Genomic DNA, 6,248 nt, shown 5'->3' with positions numbered 1-6,248 from the left:
CTGTTAATGGCACATACTTGATCTCTTGGGACTTAATGATCAGAACACGTTTTGTTGGTTTGTTTCTTTATGCCAGTTTAGTTTTATTAAGGGTATTAAAATTCTTTGTGCTGTTTTGAATTCAAAAGCAATAAATATATCTCATTTCTGAAATAATACATGCCACATTTGCATGTTGAAAGGCCGTCTCATCTCCAGCCAGCCCTTTATAAATGAAATTAATGCTCATGTTTGCCATATATGTGCGTTGTTCAGTGAATTGAATGGTCTGAGTGGTCTACTAATAGTGAAATAACGTGCAATTTGTTTTTGGGCTCGTTTATTGGTTGTACCAATGATCTGGGCCTCAATAGTGCTGATACAAGGCACAGGTCATAGCCCTACCCATTTTAAGCCCAAGGCCGATGGCTTTCACTTGTATTGTCTTGGGGCAAATTCCAAAGTCAAATATCGTGAGTATTAAATCTAAGATTAATTTTGTAGTATAGGTTTTTGGCTTTCCGGTTAAGTAGCATATTCGAATTAAGAGGTTCACCCCTTGTTCGAGTGTGGACTTGAACCGGAGCCCAAATTCCTTGACTACTTTAACCATAACTTTAATAATGTAATTTAATTAGGCTCTTTAGAGACAAAAATAAATAGAAAATCGTAGCTTGCTTTAGGTTGGCCTTTAAATAATACGATGAGATGAGCCTCGCCAAACAAATGCATAAATCGCGGGGCCCTCATTAAATGCTTATATTAAAATACTTAGAATTCGGGGCGTGCCGTTTAGCGAATTACACAGCCCTCCGCAAAGATAAGAACCCGTTAGTCGCTTTAGGCGCGTACTTAATAATATTACCTTCCTAAACTCGGGTGCACATTTATGTGACCCAAATCCAAATCTCAACGAAGTCGAAATGTGTCAACAACCACGGGTGCATTTATGTGACGTGGTACGAGACACGTTTTCACGACGTTGCAATTCTCGTTAAAATAATAATAAAAGCGGTTTACAGTTAAAAGCATAAGCTAAAACATGTGTTTGAAATCAGATAAATCCAAATATAACAGTTGAGCGACCGTGCTAGAACCACGGAACCCGGGAATGCCTAACACCTTCTCCCGGGTTAACAGAATTCCTTACTCGGATTTCTGGTTCGCGGACTGTTAACAGAGTCATCATTTCCTCGGTTCGGGATTCAACCGGTGACTTGGGAAACCATTAATCTCCCAAGTGGCGACTCTGAATTTTAATAATAAATCTCGTTCCGATTGTCCTTTAAGTGGAAAAACTCCTTTATACCCTTGCGGGTGTAGTGAAAAAGGAGGTGTGACACCCTTTGCTCGGCCGCAGCCACATACCAATAGAAACCAAGCTCCATTCCCAAGAAATCAGCCTCCTCACCAAAACCACTACAACCCCGATCCTCCACAGAACAACTTTCCCCCTCGTGAGCCACCCAGAAGGCAAACTTTTACTCCAATTGGTGAATCTTACTCCAATCTATTTCCAAAACTTGTCCAACTGGGTCTACTGCAGCCAGTCCCTTAGACAAGGCATAACCCAGCATCGCCTGCCTACATAGCCGGTATCAGATGTGCCTATCATTCAGGAGCAGAAGGGCACGACACAAATGATTGTTGGACATTGAAAAGGGCAGTGGAGAACTTAATAGAGCAAGGAAAGATAGTGCTGAGGGATGAGGATGTTCCAAATGTGACCAATAATCCACAGCCAGCCCATAATAATGGGCCCGTGATTGGAATGATTTGCAAAGATAAAGAATTTGATCTGGCGCTAAAGGCCATAAATGTTATTGCTGACGCAGAGAGAAAACCAAAAATTGCCCCGAAGCAAGATGAAGGGGAAAAGAAAAAGAACAAACCCACCCCTCCAAAGTCGGAGAAGAAGATTAAAGTTGAAACGGGGGTAATGCCTCCCAAAAATGCTGTTCTATATGTCCCACGAGGCCACAACGAAAAGCAGTTGACTTTGAGTCCTCCAAAGAGATTTGAATTGAAAAAGGCAGCCCAGATGTATGTACCCAAGGGAGCTTATGTGGTGCGGGGGACAACTAATCCACCAAGGCTGAGTGAGCCCGTGGTTATTGGCCGCGCGCCACAGAAGCCTATGACAAACCCTGCTGCAACGCCATGGAATTATCATCAGACGGTGGTTACGTATTCCAACATAGAAGAAGTAAACAATGCCACTCGAAAGCGTTTTCCGTCTAAGAAACCTGTAAGTGCCGAGGAAGCGGAAGCTTTCTTTCAGAAAATGAAGATGGCGGATTATGAAGTGATTGGCCAGCTTCGAAAGTTGCTTGAACAAGTCTCCTTGCTATCTTTGTTGATGAAATCCCCCGAACATCAGAAGGTCTTAGTCAAGACCCTCAATGAGGCATACGTACCAGCTGAGACTTCTGTGGAGCAGTTGGAGAGAATGGCAGAAAGATTTTTCACAATTAACCAGATCTCCTTCAGCAAAAATGACTTGCCCCCAGAAGGGGCCGCACATAACAAAGCCTTGCACTTAACCGTCAAATGTGAGGGATATTATGTGAAGAGGGTCATGGTAGACGGAGGTTCTGGGGTGGACATTTGCCCACTCTCCACACTACAGCGTATGGAAATCGGGATTGGAAGGATTCGTCCCAACAATGTCTGTGTGAGAGCCTTTGACGGTATCAAAAGAGACACCGTTGCAGAAATTGACCTAATCTTGACCATTGGCCCGGTGGACTTCGAGGTGACTTTCCAAGTGCTAGACATGGACACATCCTATAATTTTCTTCTGGGAAGGCCTTGGATCCATGCTGCAGGAGCTGTATCCTCTACCCTCCATCAAATGGTGAAATTTGAACACGAGGATCAGGAGATCGTGGTTCACGGAGAGGATGAACAGTCAATCTATCGGGACCCATCTATCCCATGCCTAGAAGCGAGGGAAGGCAGTGAACACATAGTTTACCAAGCATTCGAAATTGTGGTGGCGGATCAGCATGAAGAAGGAAATCCTTGCCCTCAACCCTTCCTATCTAATGCCTCGATTATGGTGGCCAAGGAAATGATCAGACACGATTTCAAGCCAGGGAAGGGACTTGGAAAAGCTCTGCAAGGAATATCTGAACCAGTGATCCTGCCTACAACTGAAAAGTTCTTCGGGATAGGTTTTCACCCCACCCCAGATGATGTAGAGTGGGCAGATGAGAGAAAGAAGGAGGGACGGGTCTTGCCACTGCCACTGTCACATCTGTACGAGACCTTTGTTAAGCCAAAATACAATGAAGAAGAAGAGGATGAGGCCTTTACGGCCGAAGAGATTAAAGAGATATGTGGGGCAATGAGAAAGATATTATACGAAACCCACATGGTTTAGCCGGGAGAGGGCACTAGCACCGCTGAGGTGTTATACATGGGACCAAGTGTGAAGCTGCAGAATTGGAAGGCGACGCCATTTCCGATCAGGCGGGAGTCCCGGTAGACCTGTCCTGCTACTTTTTCTGCATCCCGAGTTATTCCAGGGTGTAACTCGGATGTTTCTTTCAATTTCTTGTCTTTAAATTTCCCAATGTAAACCCTGTTGTCTTCCCAATTCCAAGAAATGAAATCAATATTTTATCGTTCATCTTTTCTGATTTTGCCTTTTATTTCTTCTTTTCAGTTCTAATAATGCGGCTTTAAATAACATGACATGCTTGCGGACTTCATGCCCAGATCCAAACACGCTGTCTAACTGTGAAATAATGAACTAAGAACTAGAATATGATGAAGAAGAGGTTTCTAGGGAAATAAATTGAGAGTTGGAACAATTTGGGAATAAACCTAAAGCCAATGGTGCCGTTGAAGCAGCAAACAAGAACATCAAAAAGATTTTGAGAAAGATGATTCAGAGCTCTAGACAATGGCATGAAAAGTTGCCTTTTGCATTACTGGGATATCGCACCACAGTTCGCACATCGGTAGGAGCTACCCCATACCTTTTGGTCTATGGAATCGAGGCTGTTATACCCGCAGAGGTAGAAATCCCTTCTTTCCGAATCATCGTCGAAGCAGAAATCGGGGATAGTGAATGGGTCAAGACTCGTTTGGAACAGTTGTCTTTAATTGATGAAAAATAGATGGCTGCGGTCTGTCACGAGCAGTTGTACCAACAAAGAATGGCCCGCTCTTATAACAAGAAAGTACGACCCAGGAATTTTGAAGTGGGACAACTTGTGTTAAGACGCATTCTTCCTCACCACCAAGAAGCAAAAGGCAAGTTCGCTCCTAATTGGAAGGGTCCATATATCATCCGAAAAATACTGCCGAGAGGAGCATTGTATCTGGGAGACATCGAAGGAAATAATCCCGAAGCAGCAGTCAATGCAGACACAGTGAAAAGGTACTATGTTTAGGCTTGCTGTGGTGATTGGCTTTTGTGCAATTGAGATGACGAAGGCTTTCCTTCCCGCTATCCAAACACTATCAACCCCTTGCAAACCCATTTGAGCCGGTTATTCTTCTTTGATTTCCCTCTTTGGAACCCGAAACTACTATTGAAAAGGAAAAAAAAGAGAAAAGAAAACGAGAANAGCTCATTGATATATATATATATATATATATATATATATATATATATATATATATATATATATATATATATATATATATATATATATATATATATATATAAATTTGATGTAGTTTTATTAGTCATATGTGTCGTGTACTTATAATTACATTATTTTTAGCTACGTAATTATTTATATTAGAGTTTGCTCGAAATTGCATTAAAGTCATTATTGAATCAATAATTTATCTTTGTTTCTTTCCCTTTATCTCTGAAAATACTAATGTTTATTCGTATATTTCTTTTGTATGTCAAATCATGGGAAGAAAATACGGATACCTCACAAAGAAAACTTGGATCAAAGTTTAATTGTAGAAATATTTATTTAATTGATTCATGTACGACACATACAATATTCAAAGAGAAGAAATATTTCTCTCATTTAAATATGTATAAGGCAGATGTTACTACAATTTCTGGTAGTAGTAATCTAATTGAAGGCTCTGAAAGAGCTACTATAACTCTGCCTAAGGGAATAATACTTATCATAGAGAATGCAATGTTCTCCTCCAAGTCCAAGAGGAACTTGTTGAGTTTTAAAGATACTGCCGAAATGGATATCATATTGAGACAATAGATAAGAATAATCTTGAATATCTCATCATTACCAAGAATGTATCTGGCCAAAAGAGGGTTATTGAGAAGTTCCCATCTTTATCTTGTGGCCTGTATTGGACAAGAATTAGTGCAATTGAGGCACATTCTATTGTAAACCAAAAGGTAATTGATTCCGATACTTTTGTACTTTGGCATGATCGTCTGGGACACCCTGGATCAATTATGATGAGACGAATTATAGAAAACTCAAATGGGCATCGATTACAGAATTTAAATATTCTTTTAAATAATGAATTTTCTTGCACTTCTTGTTATCAAGGCAAGTTAATTATTAGACCATCACCAACAAAGGTTGGGATTGAGTCCCCTGCGTTTTTGGAACGTATACAAGGGGACATTTGTGGACCTATTCACCCACCTAGTGGGTCGTTAGATATTTTATGGTTTTAATAGATGCATCTTCTAGATGGTCTCATGTGTGTCTATTGTCATCTCGCAACCTCGCGTTTGCAAAACTAATGGCACAAATAATTCGATTACGGGCGCAATTCCCCGATAATCCAATTAAGTCTATTAGACTTGATAATGCTGCTGAGTTTTCATCCCAAGCATTTAATGATTATTGCTTATCAATTGGGATAAAAGTGGAACATTCTGTAGCTCATGTTCACACTCAAAATGGCCTTGCAGAGTCTTTAATTAAACGTCTGCAATTGATAGCAAGACCGTTACTCATGAAAACAAGGTTACCCACTTCTGTTTGGGGTCACGCCATTTTGCATGCAGCAATGCTAGTTCGTCTCAGACCGACAAATTATCATAAATATTCCCCGTTGCAATTAGTTTTGGGTCATGAACCTAATATATCCCATTTAAGAATTTTTGGATGCGTAGTATATGTGCCTGTAGCACCGCCATATCGCACCAAAATGGGTCCCAAAGAAGGTTAGGAATATATGTTGGGTTTGAATCGCCCTCCATTATTCGCTACCTCGAAACATTAACTGGGGATATGTTCACTGCATGATTTGCACACTGTCGATTCGATGAGACACTTTTCCCAAAATTAGGGGGAGAAAATAGTGAAACCAAA

Source organism: Nicotiana attenuata, unplaced genomic scaffold (assembly GCF_001879085.1).
Source record: "Nicotiana attenuata strain UT unplaced genomic scaffold, NIATTr2, whole genome shotgun sequence".
NCBI lineage: Eukaryota > Viridiplantae > Streptophyta > Magnoliopsida > Solanales > Solanaceae > Nicotiana > Nicotiana attenuata.
This window is presented reverse-complemented; position numbering follows the sequence as displayed.